Source organism: Petaurus breviceps, unplaced genomic scaffold (assembly GCF_028583685.1).
Source record: "Petaurus breviceps papuanus isolate PSGF00001 unplaced genomic scaffold, PetGlider_PUasm1.0 185, whole genome shotgun sequence".
Taxonomy (NCBI): Eukaryota; Metazoa; Chordata; class Mammalia; order Diprotodontia; family Petauridae; genus Petaurus; species Petaurus breviceps.
In genome coordinates, this window is record NW_027185797.1 from 7,248,714 (window position 1) to 7,269,806 (window position 21,093).

General features: G+C 39.8%; 1 protein-coding gene and 2 long non-coding RNA genes across 5 annotated transcripts in view; 2 read left to right on the forward strand and 1 right to left on the reverse strand.

Annotated features, from left to right (window-relative positions):
* Window positions 1-9,877, reverse strand: part of LOC138161643 (collagen alpha-6(VI) chain-like) — a 133,781-nt gene extending 123,904 nt beyond the window's left edge. For 2 of the 3 annotated variants that reach the window (XM_069088398.1, XM_069088400.1), the window contains exon 1: window positions 9,637-9,877. The gene's annotated coding sequence lies outside the window, so the exon portion shown is untranslated. Of the gene's footprint in view, window positions 1-9,445; window positions 9,599-9,636 lie in introns of those variants that run through there. The other variant, XM_069088399.1, reaches the window with a different exon arrangement.
* Window positions 9,878-10,007: 130 nt separating this feature from the next.
* Window positions 10,008-21,093, forward strand: part of LOC138161645 (uncharacterized) — a 47,945-nt gene continuing 36,859 nt past the window's right edge. Inside the window, exon 1 of the long non-coding RNA XR_011168414.1 lies at window positions 10,008-10,128. This is a non-coding gene — a long non-coding RNA (uncharacterized lncRNA). The remainder of the gene's footprint in view (window positions 10,129-21,093) is intronic.
* LOC138161646 (uncharacterized) overlaps window positions 16,567-21,093 on the forward strand; it is a 31,831-nt gene continuing 27,304 nt past the window's right edge. Inside the window, exons 1-2 of the long non-coding RNA XR_011168415.1 lie at window positions 16,567-18,527; window positions 19,591-20,142. This is a non-coding gene — a long non-coding RNA (uncharacterized lncRNA). The remainder of the gene's footprint in view (window positions 18,528-19,590; window positions 20,143-21,093) is intronic.

The following is a 21,093-nucleotide window of genomic DNA, read 5'->3' on the forward strand; positions in this document are numbered from 1 at the left end:
TCCCACCTCTGTTCCTTCCCCTTGGGGAGAAAACTAATCCTTTCCCCCTCCCCTATGACTTCCCCTTTTTCTTTAATCCATGAATACCCAAGACTGCCTGCATTACAGCCCCCTTTGTACTCAGTATAAGGAGTCCCCACATACATATTCCTTTTTGCTTTCTCTTGTAACAACAGATTGCCTCTCATGTCTTGTGGAGTCATGACTTTTGATTAACATGTGAGAGTTCCCTATGTCAATGAAACTATGGAGCTAGTCCTTATCCTTACCATGTTAATTGTTTTCCTAGTGTAGAATCACTCTTGCATTCTGGGTATAAATAAAAACTAAACATAGATAATAATTATTGACATATTGCTATGGCCTCTTTTCTAGTATTTTAATTTTTAAAATATTTTATTATATTAGACTCATTTGTTCTGTTTATTTCTTCCCAGTTTGGATATAAGAACCATATATGTCTCATAAAAAGAATTTGATGAAGCATCTTCATCTCATTTTCAGAAACTGTGTACATAATTCTTTAACTATTTCATAGACTTTTATCTGTAAATCCACCTACCCCAGGTTTCGCCCTCACACCCAAACAATGATTATTTCGGACTTGCTCAGTTGTTCTTTCCAAGATGTAGTTGTTGATGTAGTCTATTTCTTCATTTGTTAATCTTGCTATTACAATATACATATATAATTTTAAATATCTATCATTTCAATTAAATTTTCAGGGTTTGGGGGCATATATTTGGATATGATAGTTTCTAATTTCTTTTAAATATACTCTCCATTTATTGTGAAATTTCCCTTTTTATTTTTTCAATTTGGTCTCTAACAAAATAAATGATTCTATTTTATTCATTCTTAAAATTTTGTTTATCATTTTAAAATTTCTATTTATCTTTTCTTTAATTTTCTCAATTAAAAAAACTGCACACTCTATTCATTGGTCTGCTGCTTTTCTCTCCTGTTAATCCGTGTACTTTATTCTTCTTATGTAAGCACAACCTGGTGTAGATGGAATAAGTTATATTCTGAATTGACACATATTATATAATTAATGCCTACTGCACTTGAAACTCCTGAACAGAAGAAATTTAACATTTCAGAATAAGCAAAGAGATTTTGCCTCTTTATTACCTGACGTACAAATTTTATTTGTTAATAGATTTATTAGTGAAGAGAAACAGTGTGGGTAATGCAATAATGTCAAAGAAGGGAAAGGTCAAAGAAAATCAAAATGTAATAGGGAAAATATTTAAGGAAATAAGTGGAATATAATAAAACAGAGATAATGCTAATATGTGTTTTTCTAAGTCAACAAGCTGCTCCCAAGGCAGCTTATGTATGGTTTAGTGGCCCCACTGGAATAATGGATAGAGAGTGGGAAGATCTAACATTCAGTGTCCCCTCTGACACATACTCACATTGTGAACCTGGGCATGTCATTTAACCCCTCAGTGCTTAGGCAACTCTCTCAGTTGTAGATATGTTAGCTTACATGGGTAGAGGGTATTTCTTCAATCAGCATTTCCTTACACTGATGAAATACCGAGTCCTCTTTCCAGTCCTTATTCATGAACTAATTTCCATTTTCAATAACTTATTGGGATATACCAACATATTTATTTCCAAAAGAGTAGTAATATTATCAGCTGGACAGACTTTCTGCCAGTCTATGTAAAACCCTGAATAAGTAACAGAAAGCCTCATCTTCCCTTCCGACTCCACACCTTCCTCCCTCTAAGAAGTTTCAATGCAGAGTGGGGCTTTTGGAGATTCAAGGAAAAAGGGTCCAGCAACTGAATATGTCTTTCTAAACTTAAAAAAACAAACAAACAACAATCAGAATTCTCTATGACTTCTATTCTCCCACAACTTAGCTTGTTGAGAATTGACAAATTATCCTATAAAATGCCATAAAAATAAGTAAAACATACAAGTAAGAGTTCCAGCCTTCAAAAACCATAAGAAAATGGAAAAATGCCACATGATCACAGTGCTGTCATCGGGCAAAAATTCTAACAAAGGAATAGCAGTACTGGGTCTGGTTTTAATCTTCTATACTTTCAAGATGAGCTTTTATTTGTGAAGAATTTCCATTGCAAAGTCAAAATTCAATGGCAAGATTAAAAAAAAAAGATGAGGAATAAATTGCCAGTATTTGAAAAGAAAAACCCATTTCTCAGGGAGGCATCAGTGATAACTGATATTATTTTTTTTAATTCCTGACAAATCCCAAAGCTTCCAATGAAAAGGGGAGGATGTTAAATATTTTTGCTGAATAATTCCTTTCCTTTGATCCTTGAGCAATGATTATAGAACTTCAGGGTCTGAATGAACATTAGTGATCAAAAGCTCTAAGATACGTTTCAAGATAACCTAGGTCAACCCCTTGATTTTTACAGATAAGTAGACTGAGGTATGGGGAGGTTAGCCTAGGCCAAAATCTCATATGCAATAAGTAGCAGAGGAGGGAGTGAAGTCAGATCCTCTGCTCCCAGATCCAGGGCTATTCTTTACTAGATTACTCATTCCAAAGCCTTTTTTATAAATGGAGAAACTGAGGCCCAGAGAGTTCAAAATGCTTGCCCAAGAGCTCCTGACTTCCAATTCAGGGCACCTTCCCATGCATCATGCTAACTTTCAAGTTTTAGTAAAGTTTTGTGAACTCTGGCAAAGTCTAGTAGTCTTGGGTTTGAGAAAAAACCCCAATTCCCCCAATACTTAATAGGACAATTCTATGAAAACTATTAAAAATAAATCACTGCACTTGGACACCGTAATCAAAATGTCTAGTCCTTCCTCGTTGATTGAGTCTTGAGGTTATTTGGATAAGGGATGGCTAGAGCCGAGTCTATCTAGAAACAAAATAACGTAAGCTGAATAACAGAAACTACATTGGTGGGTCAAGGAATTAACCCACTATCTCAGAACCAGGCTGGTGGTTTTCATATTTCCTTTCAGTGCCAACATTTATTAAGCGCCTATCATGTGCCAGGATTTTGATGCCTCACTGGAGCATGGAGGTGACGTCGAGTGAGCTCTGCCAGCTCCTATTATGCTCTAAGCATGGCCTAATGATGAAATCCATCAATGGGTATTCATTATTATAAGTCACGTGCTTGGGATGCTAAAACAATCCCTAGGGCCCATTTAATATATGTAAAATAAATACAAGATAATTTGGAGGGAAGACATCAGTGGCTGGAGAAGAATAGGAAAGCACTCCAAGAATAACGGCATTTCTGTTCAGATGGAAGAAGATTCCACACACGGGGGCAGTCTATGAAAGGTATGAAGATGGGAGATGGAATATTGTGTGTGAGGAAGATCGAGAGCATCAGTTTGACTAAGCATTTGTTAGGCATGTACTGCATGCCAGGTTCTTTGTCAGAGATGAAAAATACAATGAATGAAGCTCCTGTTCATGAGGAACTTACAATCTAATTGGGGGAGAAATGAAAGTAAACACAGAAGAAGTCTAAAATTAGTAAGTATAAAGTAATTAAATTAAAAGCAGTTTGAGAGGGAGGTCATGAGCAGTCGGGGCATCAAGAAAGCCTTCAGCAGAAGACAGCGCTTGAGCTGAAGGAAGAGAAGGATTGTACAAGGTGCAGGTGATGAGGAAATACCTTATAATCAGTTCAACAGCAAAGATACCAGAGATGGAGATCTGTGAGGGCAGGCCAGTTTGACTGGGTCACAGAGTATATAAAAATCAGTGGGGCTAGAATGAAGGACCGGAGCCAAGGGGTACACTGCTTCCCTAGCTAAGCAAAGGTGCTTCTATTTGATTTGAGAAACAATAGGGAACCATTGGAGTTCACTGAGCAGAGGGAAGGACAGTCAGATTTGTACTTCAGACAGTAATGGGAGGGATTTATTGGAGTGGGAAGACCCTTGAGACAATGAGACCAATTGGGAAGCCACTGCCATAATTTAGGTTAAGAGGTAACACAGGCCTGCACCCAGATGATGACCATTGTGAGGGGAGAGAAGAGATGGGATTTGATAGATGCAATGGCAAGATTTGGTAACTCTTGTCACTTCTATTGCCACATCTCTCAAATCTATAAATATGTGTATATATACATATATATAGACACACATGCATGTATTGAATGAAAGTGAAACTTCAATCAGAATGCTGAAATTACACAAAACACTGGAAAGACTGGTAGCTTTGACAGCAATAGAATAGTGAGAAAGATAGGTAGATTTTTAGGGGAAAAATAACGAGGTCCATTTTGGACATGCTGAGTACAAAGGGATCCATTTCGATTGGTGGTAAGTGGCATAGGGGATTAAATGTCCAATGGAGATAATTACATTTAGTCATAGAGGAAACAGGGAGTACTGGAGTTTATTCAACATGGGAGTGACACGGTCAGAACTTTACTTAAGGAATGTCACTCTGGCAAGCTGGATTGGGGAGGGCAGACAAGAAGGCTAATTAAGGGGCTATTAAAATAGCCATGGCAAAAGATGAGGGCCTGAATGAGGGTGATCATGTGGATGTAGAGAAGGGGACAGATGTGAGAGGCATCATATTGGCAGAATGGACAAAATTTGCCAAATGTTTGGTTTGGGGGGACAAGGGAGGGTGAGGAATCCAAGGTTATGAGCCCAAGTGACCAGAAAGATGTTTGGAAGTGGAGAGGGACTGGGATAAGGAGTGACGTGAAGCAGTCATGTTTTAGAGCTATTGAGTACAAGATACCTAAGGGATGCCCACTTGGAAATGATTAATAATAACCATAGCTAACATTTATTTAGAGTTAAGAGGTAAAAGACACAGTTATGTCATGAAAACCCAGAGAAGAAAGAGACTACCTCTGAGGAAAAGGCAGTCACCAATTTCAAATGCAGCAGACACATAGAGAAGAAATCGAATGATTTGGTCCTTTCAAGATCTCTGTTGACTCTGGAGAGAGCCATGACATGATGACGACAAAAGCCAGATTTCTGAAGGGCTGAGAGGCCAGAGGAGAGAGGTCGAGGCAAAGATTTGTCAACAAGTAAACACATGAACAACTTTTTCTAGAATTTTGGTTGTAAAAGAAAGATACAGGATGATGGACCAAGGAGACAATAGGGCCTGAGGGCCTCTTTATTATTATGTTTTGAAGGATGTACTATACCTTGGTACATTTCCAAGTAGAAGGGATTGTGTTAGTAGATAGGGAAAGATCAGAGACAGAGATCAATTATGAAAACAATTTGTTACAGAAGAGTGGATCAAGGAGAAATCTAGAGGGGTTAGCCTTGAAGGGAAAGGCCTGCCTTTCATTCAGAGTAATTAACTACAAGTCTGTTGTCCAAGGACCAAGGGATTAGTAGATTAAGAGAGAATCATCAGAGGGCAGAGTAATAGGAAAAGCTTTTTCTGAACCATAGAAATTCTTCAAGACCACATCAATGAAATCACAGATCCTTGAGGCAAGCATATAACACACTAATTCCAAATATTTCTTCTCTGAGGATCCTTTTTACAATATTTTATTAGCTTGCATTATTAGGCAGATTTCTCTCCTAGTTAACCTGTTTGCTTCAGTTTCCCCAACTGTAAAATGGGCATTATTATAATAGCACCTACCTTCTGGGGTTGTCGTGAGGATCAAATGAGATAATATTTGTAAAACACTTAAGAGAGCCTGGAACACAGTAGGTGCTATAAATGTCAATTACTACTTCTATTATTGCCAATTACTCTGATGCTCTATTTGTTGAAAGATGTGATAGAATTTTCAGTGATACATTGTTGTTTAATTATATCGGTCACATCCAACTTTTCATGATGCCATGGACCATAAGATCCATGAGGTTTTCTTGACAAAAAGATTGGAGGTATTTCCTTCTCCAGTGAATTAAGGCAAACAGGGGCGGCTAGGTAGCGCAGTGAGTAAAGCACCTGCCCCAGAATCAGGAGGAGCTGAGTTCAGTTCCGGCCTCAGACACTTAACACCCACACACAAAAAAACTAGCCGTGTAACCTTGGGCAAGTTACTTAACCCCAATTACCCTCCAAAAGGCAAAAAAAAAAAAAAAAGAATTAAGGCAAACAGGTTAAGTGACTTGCTCAGGGTGACACAGCTAGTAAGTGAGGCCACATTTGAACTTGGGTCTTTCTGACTCCAGGTCCAGTGCTCTATCCACTGAGCCACCTACCTGCCTCAGTGATGTGTTACCCTATATAAACAAGTAATTACATAAAATGAGATGCTGGGACTAGATGAAAGAGGGGGGTAACGAGCATTTACCTACTATGTGCCAGGCACTGTTGTAAGAGCTTGTAATGGGAATGTAAATTTTAAAGATCTTCCCTGCCCCTAGGCTAAAGTGCACCTGAAGCCTGGGGTGGGAGGCTTGTTTTTCAGTAGATACTTTTTGATTGGCCAGTGGGTCCAAAAGGTTGTTACATTCTCTGAGCCAGGAGAAGGCTATATAAGCCCTGATGTGTAGCTTTGTTTTGGGGCTCACTTTGAGAAGTGTTCTGTGATTTGATATGGATTCTGGGAAACCGTTGTCCTGAGCCCCCTGGCTTTGAAAAAACCCAGATGTTGAAACCCAGATGTTGACTGGGTATGGATGTAATGGTTGGACAGTTTGAAATCTGTCTACTAGATCTGTTTCTGTCTTGATAATTCTGTCTGTGTACTTTGAAGTTCGGGGTGCCGACCTTTTCCCCTGAACGAGGTAAATGATATATGTTTGACTGATTAAAGTAAGCTTGTTAACCCATTTTGAGTTGCTTTCCTTTAACAAAGCAGATCTAAGAACCTGTGTTGGCAGCAAACCCTGAGGACCCTTGGGGTTCTTGCTGCTACAGAGCTTTACAAATACTTCATTTGATCCTCACAACAAACCTGGGAGGAAGGTGCTATTATTATCCCCAATTTACATCTGACGAAGCTAATGCAGAGATTAAGGGACTTGCCCAAGATCACAAAGCTACTAAGACTATGAAGTCACATCTGAACTCAGATGTCCCCAACTCCAGGTTCAGGTTCTATGCAATCCACCACCTTGCTGCCTCATCCAAAGCAACCCCCGGAACATCAAGGGATTGAATCTTCCTGAGCCCTAGAACCGCCTCAGTTCATTTTGATAAGCATCCTTCAATACAGGTTGAAGTGAACTTCATCTCCTGACTCACAGGTGTCTACTTCATGACCATCAGCCTACTAAAAAGCAAACAACAGAACCTTCCCAGGTACAAAGGGTATTATACACCACTGAGAAGAAATACTATTCCTGCTTGCAACACCTACATGCCATCTCTTTTTAAATATTCCAAATATTCACACTCTTCAGCAATTTATTTCAGCCTTGCCCTTGATTATTCTCAGTTACTGAGGTTTTACTCTATTTAATAACATGGAATCTCATATGATTGACTTGCATTTGCAACTTTAGCAAAAACACTCCCCTTCCCCTTCCAAGGGAGCATAACAAAAGAAATTTCTATCACAAGATTCCACCTTCACAGGCAACACAGGCAGACCTACCAGTGAGTGAAGAGGTGGACTTGAGGGAGTGCCTTTTCCAGCCTTCCATCATGTTCTAATTATCATGGAAAGAAAGGAATCAGGGAGGAAATTCCAAGTTTCCTCTTTAGAAGCACCAATTTAACCCTTTATTTTGGGCCTAGTTCTCTGAAGATTTCTATTAAACAAACATTTATCAAATACCTGCTGTGTTTAAGTCACTTGTGATCCCAGATGAGACATTATTATCAAATGATACAAATGGTATGTTGGCTGGGCAAAGAAGCAAGCTACTGTAACAGTACAGGGTGTCCCAAAAGTCTTCATGCAGTGTTCAGTCCATCCAAACTGAATGCTACACAAACTCTGGAAGATCCTATATTTCAACATATTCTCCCAAGAGCACTTAAGAAGGCTGCCCTGAGTACATAGGGCAAACACATGAGAACTAAAAATCCTTAACTTTTTTTGTAATTCCTTTTCTTTTCTACTTGCCGCACGGAATCATCTTTTCATTCATGTTATCTTCAGGCAAATGCTATACTGGTATTTAAGCTTTTTGACCTATGGACCCAATGGGCCTCTGGCAAGGCCTCCTCAGAAGACTTTTAAATGCATAAAAGACAGAATTACAAAGGAAATCAATCATACTGAAAGATAGTTAAAAATGTTTTGTAAAAATGTTCACAAACCCCACATTAAGAACCTTGAAAACCTTTCCCCCCATTACAATCTCTCAAATGACACTTTAGAGCAAAGTTTCTCCCAAGGCAAACAAAGTTATTTTTCAAATACACCTGGATGATTAGACTGTCCTCAAGGTCACTAATATTTTACTCTCTTCCCTCCCATGTGGAACAAATCTAGCCTCAAGCTTGCTGTCACACTCCCAGAGTCTGGTGCAGCAACAATCCCAACAAAAAACTTGGCACTACCTAGGAAGGAAACTGCATTTTCTCTTTCTCCTAATTTTGAGAATCCAGAAGCCAACAGCTCAGCAAGGCAAACTCTTGCTGCTACGGTAGTAGGCTGAAGAGTGGAGGGGAGAAAAAAAGAAAGCAAAAACCCAAGATTCCAGAAGCATCCAGGATCCTTGATGCACAGGAGAAGAGATAACAGGAAAGGGGCAATAAATATGGAAACAAAGATGCATGAAGCCTGCAGCACTCCAGAGTGCAGCCCAAACCAGACTAAAATATAATTGAGAAATATTTAACAAATTAAGTGAAAAATCCAAATAGTCTACAGATCACGTTCATATGTACTTTCTACATCAATATGTAGGGATATATACAAGGATCCTCAGATACTATCTAGTAGCCCAATTTCTATGGGAGGTGGTTATGGCTAGGTCAAAATTCTTAATTCAATGAGCATTTATTAAGTACCTATTATATACAAGGCATTATGCTAGGTGCTGGGGATAGCAAACCAAAAACAATGAGATGAAGTAGTGAAGTCCCTCCTGGGGAAATTATAGGTCAAACTTTTGCATTCAATAAACATTTATTAAATACCTACTATCTGCAGGGCACTTTGCTAGGTCTGGGAATACAAAAAAAAAAAAAAAACAAAGAAACCCCAAACTAGCCCCTGCTTTAAAGAAAAGTTACATTCTCTTGGGGGGAAACAGGTACAACATACAGATCAGCAAATATAAAACATATTAAGAGGTATATAGGCCACCAGCCAAGGGACAGTTCAGAGGGCCACTTCTTACACTTACTCCAGATTACTTAACTTCTCTGTGCTCTAGGAAGTTTCTGAGACTGGGTGCAGAGCAGGGGCCAATCTGCACTGGTAGAGAGAATTTCCTCAGAAGGAGTTCTTATGCCAATAAAATCACAGGTCCAGTACAAAAAAACCAAATAAACAACAAAAAAAGCAAACAAATGCAGAGGTTACCCTGGGTGGCCTCTGAAGACCCTTCCTGCTCTAGACCTACGATGCCCCCAGATTACCTTAATGAGCTCTGGTCGGGAGGTAGCCCTGCATCCTTTCCTGGGTCTGTAATGCTCAGCTCGCATTCCAACACCAGAGACTGAAAGCCTTTCCCTGCCAGTCACCTGCCACCTGTAACTTACGCTTACCCTTTCCCACCTTTTTCCCTCCTGCCCAGACTTGTCTCTGGGACTCACCCCCACCCAGCTACCTTTTTTCTTGAAGTCTCCCACTCTGGGCTGCCTTTTGCCCTCAAGCTGGTTCTACGGCGCGGGGGAGCTGCGCGCGGCCACTCGGGATGCAGGATCGTGCGAGGCCAGGCTGGGCGCACAGGAGGGTGGCTTTGCTGGAAGCCGGCCGGGCTGGGCGCGCTGGGTTCTCAAGGCCGGGGGCGCGGGCTCCAGGCTCCCCCGCCTGTAACCGCTGCGCGCTGCGCTCCCCGGGCTACCCCGACCCCGCCGCTATAAAGCGCTTTTCCCCCGCCCCGCCCCTGCCCCTCGTGCCAGAACTGCGCGTGGAGCGCAGCCAGAGGTGCAGGGGCGGTGGAAGCCCTGGGGCTGTAATCACTCCACCCGGCCCCCGCAGCTGGAGCCTAGGCACAGAGGCGGAGATGGGCCGAAGCTAGCCTGGGCGCCCAGGGTCTACAGCCTCATTTCCAGGGACCTGAGGGAGTGCGGACGTCAGATCTCAGGGATGCAGAATAGTTAGTTTTCCACGTTCTTTTAATTTTTAACTGTCATTTGCGATTTTTCTTCGGGTTTTTTTTTGTTGTTGTTGTTGTTGTTGTTGTTTTTAATTGGCAGATGCCGGGTGTTTTCCGGAATTTAGCAGGGCACAGGGGTACATAAAGTTTGGGACAGAAAAGCAGTCCCCAATGCGTCCCGTGCGCCTCCCGAGCTCTGCAGTGAGGGGGATGGTTGTGTGGGGACCGCACACACCCTCTTCCTTCAGCTCATTATAACTCTGGGCGTGAGCGGTGCAAGCTGGGGTTGGGAGGGGGATGGGAGGGGGCTCTGCGCCGACCTTTTACAAACCCTGTCAGGATAGGAGCTGGCAAGAGTACTCATGAGAAAGACCCAATGTTTGGAGGGAAAGAGAGAAGATGCAAGCAGGCACGTGGTAGTGGAAGTAGAATGGGACGAAGAGGCAAGTCAACTCTGGTTCAAGCCCTGGCTTAGCTGTTTGCTGACTGTATGACCTTGGGTAAATAATTTTGCTTCTCTGGGCCTCACTTTTCCCCTCTGTAAATAAGAGGGTTGGACTAGAGGAGTTCCAAGATACTATCACAGAATGTCTAGAAGATTGAAGTAATCTCAGAAGTCACCTAATCTAATCCTACCTGTATTGGAATAGGAATCTTCTCTGAAACTCACTATGTGGTCATTTAGGTTTTCTGGAAGACTTCCAAGGAGGGAAAACCCATTATTTTCATCTCTCCCTTCTACAATATAGCCAGTTTGGGTCAGTAGAGAAAGCTTTAGCTCTGGGAGCTGAGGACCTGAGTTCAAATCCCATTTGTGAAATTTAGTCCCTTTGTGACCTTGGATAAATCACTTATCCTCTCTGGGCCTCAGTTTCCTCCTCTGTAAAATGAAGAGTTGAACTTGCTGGAGTCTGAAGTCCCTTCTTGGCCTAGATCCATGTTCCTATAGGTCTTTTCTCATTTAACCTTTGCTAAAGACCTCTAACTGAAGGGAAACTCACTGCTTCCAGGTCTGAGATCCTGCAAAGATTCTTGGGAAGACCCCTTGAACACTCAGATTTTTCTCCAGAGCAGGTAGCACCAAACTCAGGACCTCGTTACCTGTTGCAACCACTGCCTTCTGAGTAACTAAGTGGGTTTCCCATTTCAGCCTTGGAATGGTTAATCTGTTAACTCTGGGGTAAAGTTGTTAGAAATTCAATGGAAAATTCTCAACCTAGAGATTTCCTAACACATTTAGTTCAACACCCTTATAAGTAATATCATTCAGAGCCCTGACATTCTCTTAAAAATATCTTGGTGATGATAAATATAATGATCACCATTTCATCCACACAACAGAAAATTGTCTCATTGGACTCGGAATTGATTTTAGGGTGGTTTACTTGGCCACTTCTATATACCAGTGTTTCCCAGGTAAATGCTAATAGGATAGTCTAGGTCTAAAGGGGCAACACAGTGCAGTGAACAGGAGAGTGGGTGAGGAAGACCTGACTTCAAGTTCCATCTCTGACACATACTGCCCATAATGCCTCAGAAAAATCATTAAACCTCTCAGAGCTCTATAATTTTCTAAGACTATAAGGCTTTAAAATTTTTAAATTAATTATTAGAAGCATTTATTATTTTTTTCACTGCCACAACTGAACAATGAAAAATAAAAATCCTCAGAGCAAATGTGCATGGTTCAGCAAAACAAATTCCCACATTGGCCGTGTCCAAAAATGTGTCTCACATCTTACATCTTAAGTCCATTAGCAACAGAGGCAAACACCCCTTTGCCTCCCCCTATGGATTTATAAAGAACTATAGTCAACTAGCCAGATGCCTTCCAGCCTCGTGTGATTTTTACAAGAACTCATGGAGAGGAGAATGGACATCATGCAAAAGAATTACCCCCATTACACCCTGTAAGGGCTCGCCATCTCTGTTCTTCTCTTCCTTGCTCTTACTTTACTGAATTACTGAATAGTAAATCCTACCGATTCCATCCTCAACCAACCAACGGCCATTTATTAAGCACCTACTATATCCCCGGCACTTTGCTAGACTCAGGGAATACAAATTCAAAGAATGAATAAGTTGAAGAGTTTCTTTCTGGTTTTACTTATATTTCCTGTCTTTCTTACTTTCCAAACGAGAACTGAAAAGAGTCATCCATCTCAAGACTCTGTATCCAAAGATTCTGAGCCATCATATGGAAATAAAGCCCATTTCTGCAGCTGGGCCTTGCCAAAGAGCATTTAAATGAATGAACTTTCCGTTGCATATCACCTCCTCCTACCCTGAAAGAGGCACTGAAGGCTCTCTTGTGAACAGGCAGGTCTGGTCACCTGAAGTGACCCTTCTCTTACCCCTTGCATAATCCTAAACTGTGGGACCAGAGAGAGGCTGGGCATGTGGCCAGCAGTGCATAGCTACAGCACTCTCAGCTGCAGCTCTGAGGCTTTCTTGGGGACAGCTGCCTAACAAAAAGGAAGTGCTGAGAACCATCTGGATCCATGTAGATTGGGAGTCCCTAACAGCCTTATCAAACTCATGATTTGAACTAAATCAGTACAAATTTGAAGCCCTAAAATCTGACCCATTAGCAGAGGCATCTGCCTCTAAAGCACTGGTTACTTCTTGCCTTGTGTATACCTTTGAAAGAAATTCAACTATAGAAAGCAGGGGTGGGGCGGCCAGGTAGCACAGCGACTAAGAGCACTGGCTCCAGTGTCGGGATGACCTGGGGATCAAATCCCGGCTCTGAAACTCAGCACCACACCCAGAAATAACTGGCCTTATAACCTTGAGCAAGTTACTTAACCCCAATTGCTTTAAAAAAAAAAAAAGCAGGGGTAATAATAATTAAGAATTAATAACTGAAATAGAGCAAAGTGCTTCACAAATATTATCTCATTTTGATCCTCACAATAAACCTGCAAGGTAGGGTCTATTATTATCCCCATTTTACAGATGAGGAAACTGAGGCTCAGAGATTAAATGACTTTTCCAGAGTCACACAGGTAGTAAAAGTCTAAGGTAGAAGTCAAACTCAGTTCTTCCCGACTCCAGGACCATCACTTTGTCCACACAACAGAAAATTGCCTTGCTGGACTCACCTTCAGTGAAGGGGACTTTCATTTTCGGTCCTCTGGACTCATGGTTTATTATTTCATTGACCAAAGTTCTAGCATTTCAGAGTTGTGTTTCTGTATGATGCTGTCATTGTATAAGTTACTCTCCCAATTCTCTTTTCACTCTGCAGTGGTTCAGAGAGGTCTTCCCAGTTTCCCCTGAAATAGCATCAAATTGTGCCACTAAGGTACTGCATGTTCTGGTAAGGATAGAGAGACAGTGCTGTAAGGGAGAGACCTTGGATCCCTTCAAGACCAACATGTGGCCCATTGATATGAGTGTTGATTCTTTGCTTTGGCATTTTCTGATTTCAGAATATTTGTGCAGGCTCCAGAGCCCACATGAGGATTGCCTGAGCAAAGCGCTCCATGTAAGCACCTAAGGACTGACCTTATTGGGCAGTCTTTTATACTAGGATCATAGATTTAGACTTTGGAGAGACTTTAGAGGTCATTAAATTCAACTCCTTCATTTTATAGTTGAGGAAACTGAGTCACAGAAAGATTAAATTACTTGCCCATGGTCAACTGAGAGAAGATTTGAATCCATGTCACTGGTACTCCATGTTGATTACTCTATCCACATTATTTCTTTTTTTTTCATATTATCAACTAGTAAAAACAGATTAATTCAATTTTGAATATCTTAGATTTAGAGGATGTTCCTAGAATATAGAGAAGTTGTTAAATCTTCTCTGAAGTTGCAACTCAGACATTTGTTTCCAGTCAAACATTTAGGAATTGTAGACATTCAGCCAAATTCTCCCAGTGTGAAATTTAGTCCCTTTTACATAATTAGATGAGCTGCCAATTAACCATTTTAGGCCACTAGAGTATAATGACAATTTAGCAACAATTTGCTAAATAGAACACCTGTGGCCTAAATGGTTCATAGGCCTTGCTTCCAAATAGGCAAATCAAGAACACTGAATTCCTCTCGAATTCATGAGTTGAAGGAATTTCACTACAGTAAAAGTACCAAGTATACTAGGAGATCAACTTAGGGATTCTTAACTTGAAGTTTGTGAATTTGTTTTTAAAACATATTTTGGTAACTGGTTTTCAATATAATTAGTTTCCTTCTTAATCCTATTTATCTTCTATATGCATTTTAAAAACATTATTCTGAGAAAGGGGCCCATGACACACACTCTTGAACTAGTGTGATGAATACTGATGTGGCAGCTGGTGTAGGAAGCTATGAAATTCCAAATAGTTAGGAAAATTAGTTCTGGATTCTTGTTTCCCCAGGTCTAAAAGAAATCAGCTTTGACTGCTTTTCCTTTCTTTTAGTTTTTTGAGTTTTTACTAGTGTTTTACTTGAAAATACCTTGACTCTGAAGTCAGAGGACCTGGTTTCAAATCTTGCTTCTGCTCTTCTCTGCCTGTGTTATCTTGGATAAGTCACTTATTCTACTTGTACCTCAGTTTCTTCATCTTATGAAAATTTGGGGGTTGGACTACATAGTTTCTTAAGTATCTTATAGCTCTAAATCAGTTGTAAGAGTGGAGCTGAAACCACCTATTTTAATCTGATGCCTTGATTAGCTGAAGACACTTTTAAAAGAATTAAATCAATCAAAACTGATTGTGAATAGGACCTGTACAGCAACTTGAATCAATCAAAGGCATTGTTTGAGAGATGGCTTAGGAGTACTTTGTATAAAAAGGGGAAACTTTCTCAGAAGAGATTCTGGGCATCTGGATCTAAGAGGTTGGAACAAACTTAGAGCAGAGTGAGGACTGAGGAGTGCTGTGTAGGTACTGAGAAGGGAGATACTGAGAAAAAGTCCTTGGTTCTATAGGCATTGTAAAAAGTAGGATTGTGGTGCAGTGAGTAAATCATCGGCCCCAGAATCAGGAGAACTTGAGTTCAGTTCCAGCCTCAGACACTTAACACCCCCACGAAAAAACTAGCCGTGTAACCTTGGGCAAGTTACTTAACCCCAATTGCCCTCCAAAAGGCAAAAAAAAAAAAAAAAGTAGGATTCAGGCTATGGAGAGCTCAAGAGAAGGTCAACTCTTTCTTCATCTTTTCTTCAAATATACCATATGATGCCCATCCATCTACAGAACCTATAATATAAAATGTACTGTTTCTTTATTCAAATGTTTCCAGTAAATTGAATTTTGCATAACTAGAGACAGATATACATGCAAAGTTAGGCAGAGAACCCAATCTCTCTCCTCACTTTCTCCTCCTTTCTCCTTCCCCTCCCTTCTCCTTCCAGGTATTGTGAACACCTAGTTGACTATTACTGAGACCAGAAAGAGCCTCAAAGTTGATCCAGGGTTTAATCTGATTGGTTGTAATCCTGTTTCCTTCGCTTCCAAAATATCATATTCCAAGTCCTCTGCTCTTTTAACAGAGAATCCTCTAAATCTTGTCTTATCCTGACTCTATCTCCATAATATTTGGATTCTTTCTTTCTGTCTGCTTTGCAATATTTTCTGCTTGACCTGAAAGCTCTGGAATCTGGCTAGAATATTTCTGAAAGTTTTCATTTGGAATCTTTTTCAGGAGTTGATCAGTAAATTCTTTTAACTTCTATTTTACCCCTCCCCACCCCCCACAGTTAAGATATTGGGGAAGTTTTCATGATAACTTATTGGTTCTTTATTGTTTGTTTTTAGTAATATTTTATTTTTTCCCCAGTTACACATAAAGACAATTTTAACAATTCATTAAAAAATTTTTTGAGTTTCAGAAGAAGAAATCAAAGCTTTTTAATAATCATGTGAGAAAATGCTCTATGTCATCATTGATTAGGGAAATGCAAATTCAAACAACTCTGAAGTACCAGAGTGCTACTGTGCTATAAGAAATGAAAAGGGGTTGGTTTCAGAAAAAAAAAAAAAAAACATAAGACCTATATGAACTGATGCAAAGTGAACTGAGAAGAACCAGGAGATCACTGTGCACAGGAACAGCAATGTTGCAATAATGATAAACTATGAAAGACTTGTGTACTCTGGTCAATACAATGATCTGAGACGGTGTCAAAGGACTGAGGACAAAAAAATGTCCATCTCCAGAGAAAGAATCGATGAAGTGAATGTTGAAGTGAAATTGAAGTATAATTTTCTTTTTTAACTTTTTTTTTGCTTTTTTGTTTTGATATAGCTAATATGGAAATATGTTTCACATGATTTCATATGTATAATTAATTGATACCATTTTGTTTGCCTTCATAGTGGTTGGGAAGAAGGGAGAGAATTTGGAATCCAAAATATAAAAGGAAAAGAATGTTAAAAAAATAAATAATTTGAAAAAAAATTAATTGATCCAAATAATTAAAGGACACTCACCATTAACATAGGTTCCTGTTCTCCTAAATACAAGAGCCCAGCACACAAGTGATAGATAGTTCTTCAGACTTGATACATGCTAGTGACTGGTCTGGGCCACCTAGACAAAGGTAGAAGCAGGAGACCTGCGTTCAACTGAATCTATGCTACATGCTTGCTGAACAGTCTATTCTACTGTCAGATAAACTTCCCTTTGTTAAATGGAGAAAAATTAGTACAATGACCATGCATCCTGCCTTTTGCAGGAAGTCCAATTTATCTTGTACATATTGTAATTGTGCACAATTGTTTGTGTGTTGTCTTCTCCTTAAGACTATGAACTCATTGAGAGCAGGGTTCTAGATTCTAGAGTGCTAGAATCTAAAGCAAGATTCCAGCAATTTCAAACTTCAGTGGTAGACATTGTACAGTTAGAGAAAGTAAACGTTCAGCCTGCCAGCACATTGTCTGGTATTTGTCCTAAATCTGGAGAACCAGGACACTTGTGGCAACATGCAGTTTGTATTTTGCATGTGTCTACAAGCACTATAATAGTTATATTTGAAAACCAAATCCTCCTTTCCCTCCCTGCTCCTGCCTGGGGCCATTCTGGCTTCCCAAGAGGAATGAGTTCACAAAGGCTGGTTGAAGGGGGATGGGGAGAGCTTTCTTTTTAAAAAGAAGTCACATAGTTAAACCACTTTCCTATAATGCAGTTCCTTTTAAATCACAAGGATTTATGGGATTTGGAGATTGGAATATTTCTTTCTGAAAGTCTGGACAACTAGGAGAGGTTGCAGTTTAATAGCCTGGCTGGAAGCCACCTTTCTAGGAACTGGAGATGAGGCAAATTGTTACTGTGGAAAAAAAAAGACAACTCAGTCCATTTGAGAGTGTTCTCTTCAACAACAAGGGGGCAATTTACTGTAGGAAATTTCTGGACCTTTTTGGTTTCAACTAAGCTTCCCTTTGTTCCTAACAGTTTTGTAGGTTTTAAATAATTTCCTGCTGTAGACCTGAATATCTTGCCAGTAATTTTTAAGCATTAAAAATTCTTTTAAAAAACACCGGAAATAAAATAGGTGCCCATCCATTGGTAGTGGCTGAATAAAATGAATAGAAATGTAGGGAATGTTATTGCATCCTTAGAAATGACAAATGTGAGGAATTCAAAGAAACACAGGAAGATTTGTGTGAACTGCTGAAGGACCAAAGAGGGGAACAAAGACCATAGGGACTAGAATGGTGTCCTGGAAATGAAAGCAACATGAAAAGTCATTCAATTTCTGATTTGTTGTAATAGCTGATCTCAGTCCCAGAGAACCAATGACAGGAAAACACTTCCCTTGGGTGTGGGACAGTCGATGTGGAATGCAGTATGCACTGTCAGACACAGTAGTGTGTTTTTCTTTGTTGCAAGGAAAGACTCCCTGGGGATTGTTGTCAGGTGAAAAAACTGTGATAAACTTTTTTTTAAGAAAAAAAATGCAATGTGCTTAATGAGAAAAATAATAAAAATATCACTTAAGAGATAATTCTCAAGTAAGTACTTTAAACCAATATTGAGACTACCTCAGCTTTCAGGTCAGCCTTTTGACAAGATGATTTGTAGATTGAAAAATTAAATTAAATTTTAAAATAATATTTGTCAAATCTGGATTCTTTTCATCATTTCCATTTTAGTGTCCTAAGTGCCAGAATCTGGGGGTGTGTTTTTAAGGTTGGATAGGACTCTCTTCTCCCACACTTTGTCCCTAATTGCTTTGAAGAAATCCAGATTCACTGTGGCCAATCCATTCTCCCCATGTCTCCAGGATCCCTCCCCTTTGCCTTTTGATTCCTGGCAGAGAATAACACACACACATGCCCCATCATGCTGGCTTCCACCTACAGAAATGTAAATACCTGCCTTCTTGATTTTCTGACTCTGTCACTCTAACCTCTGCAGGTTTCTTAGAGATTGTTGGGATGAAGTGAGGAGAATGGCAAAGAGTGAGTAACTTGATTTTAATGATCTATACAGTAGTCATTGGAAAACAAAGATGTTTGCCCAGTTTGTCATTGAAAAAATCTTATAGAGAAGTGATACATTCAGGCAGTGCATCCAAGGGGCACAGGCTTTGTGCCCATTATCTGATCTCTATTGTGAAGGACTTGGCATTTTAGCAGAACTGGGTTTCACCAAAAGCATCCCCTCTTAGCTACAAAAGAAAACCAAAGATGGTCAGCAGAGTTTACTGGCTTATTTCCTCCCCATCTCTTTGCAGACTGGTTTTAAACTAATATTTCACCATCAAGATGGGGAACTATATAAAGAAAAGTAGATGGGTAAATTTCTTGTGGCCATCTCCATGGGTACTCCCTTTTAAAGGTTTTCTAAAACCAATTAAAGAAGTATGAATCAGAACCAGAATTTGGATGAGAATTCTGGGGCTTTAGAAAATTAAGAGAGTTACTTGCAGCCATTCAGCATCTCTAAACAGCTGAGTTTAGGGCATACTTAGAATAATTAATAAATTGACAAGTATTTATAAGCACCTACTATGTGCCAGACACTAGCAATACAAACGCAAAGAACAATCCCTGCTCCCCAGGAGTTACCAGATGGCAGACTTCATCTTTACTCCACCCAGTGTTTGCACCCCATGGGAGCTCTTTCTGGCGCCTTTGTTCCGTTCCCCCTCCCAAGCTATATTACATAGGAGCTGCCTTAGAAGTAACCCTGTCATCTCCTTCACCCTCCCTAGCCAAGGTGACTTGGAGGTCAGGTTTCATGCTATTCACCTGGGTGTGTCTCTTTTTTTTTCCTCTTAATAATAAAGATAGTTTTCAACATTCATTTTGGGAAGATTTTGAGTTCCAATTTTTCTTCCTCCCTTCCATTCCCCCTCCCCAAGACAGCAAGCAGTCTGATATAGGTTATACATGTACAATCATGTTGGCCACATTTCCACGTTAGTCATGTTGTGAAAGAAGAATCAGAACAAAAGGAAAAAACTCAAGAAAGAACAAAACAATAAAAAAGTGAAAATAATATACTTTGATTTACTTTCAGACGCCATAGTTCTTTCTCCAGATGTGGATAGCATTTACCATCATGAGTCTTCTGGAATTGTCTTGGATCATTGGATTGCTGAGAAAAGCTAAGTATATCATAGTCAATCATAGAACAACGTTGCTCTTACTGTGTACAACGTTCTCCTAGTTCTGCTCACTTCACTGAGTATCAGTTCACGTATGTCTTCTGAGGTTTTTCTGAAATCTTCCTGCTCATCATTTCTTATGGCACAATAGTATTCCATTATATTAATAGACTACAAATGTTCAGCCATTCTAATTGTTGGGTATCCTGTCTATTTCCAATTCTTTGCCACTGGGTGCATTTCTTGTTGCTTGTCCCAGGAGCAAAAATTGGTTGTTATGGCTCTGTTATGATTATGGTTTAAAGCCTCTTCCTTTTACTTTTAGAAAATGAAGTTCTCCTCTTTTAATCTTCTCTCTACTGAACTTCAGACAAATGCTGGTACCACTGAGGAAAGATGTCATCAGAGACAATTTTTTTTCAAAATGACTTATAGTGAAATTCTTTAGAGGAGGGACTATGACAGTAAGTATCAAATGGGATGGGACTGGACCTATGATTTTTTTTTTTCAATTAGGAAACTTACAGTAAGGAAACTGCCCCGGTCGATGCAGATCAGCATTTTTGTCTTCAGTTTAAGAGAAGACAGTTGCCTCTAACACAGAGAAGTGGCTTGTCCAGGGTCATACAGTCAGTATGTGTTGGAAGTCGTATTTAAACCTGGGTTTTCTTGCCTCTGAGGTACACTCTGCCATGTTGTTTCTTGGTATTATGTTCAGTGGAATGTGGGCTGTGAGGGGGCACCATAATGCTGGAGTCGGGAAGACTCCTCTTTGTGAGTTCAAATCTGGCCTCAGAAACTTACTGTGTGTCTGTTGGCAAATCACTTAACCCTGTTGACCTCAGTTTCTTCATCTGTAAAATGAGCTAGAGAAGGAAATGGCAAACCACTCCGGTATCTTTGCTAAGAAAACTCCAAATAGGGTTAAGAGTTAGAAATTAATATACAGAGGAGTATTTTCCCCCTAAAGAATAATTTCCACATAAGAAGATTTTTTTTTTTAGTAACTGTGTTTGCATTTTGCTGATTACAATGGACCAAAAGCTATTAGGATGTTCAGTTTCATTTCCTTTTTCTCAGACATAGCATTAACATAAATTATGCCATTGTTGGGCAAGTAAGCATTGTTAGGTAGGTCTCCTTTTCCTTTCTTTCTAACTAGGATTACATATGACAGGATCAAGTCCTATCTTTCTGACAGCAGCAAAACATTAAGTTCTAGGTTCTTAGGCAAAACTTTTATTAAGCAAAAAACTACTGAGTTAGGAGTCCTGGGTTCAAAGAGTCAGGAAGAAAACCTTGTCTCTGATACAACTACAGTTGTGTTACCATGGGCAAGTCACTTAACCACTGAGCCTGTTTACATATTGGTAAAATGGCAATAATATATATATATATATATATATATATATATA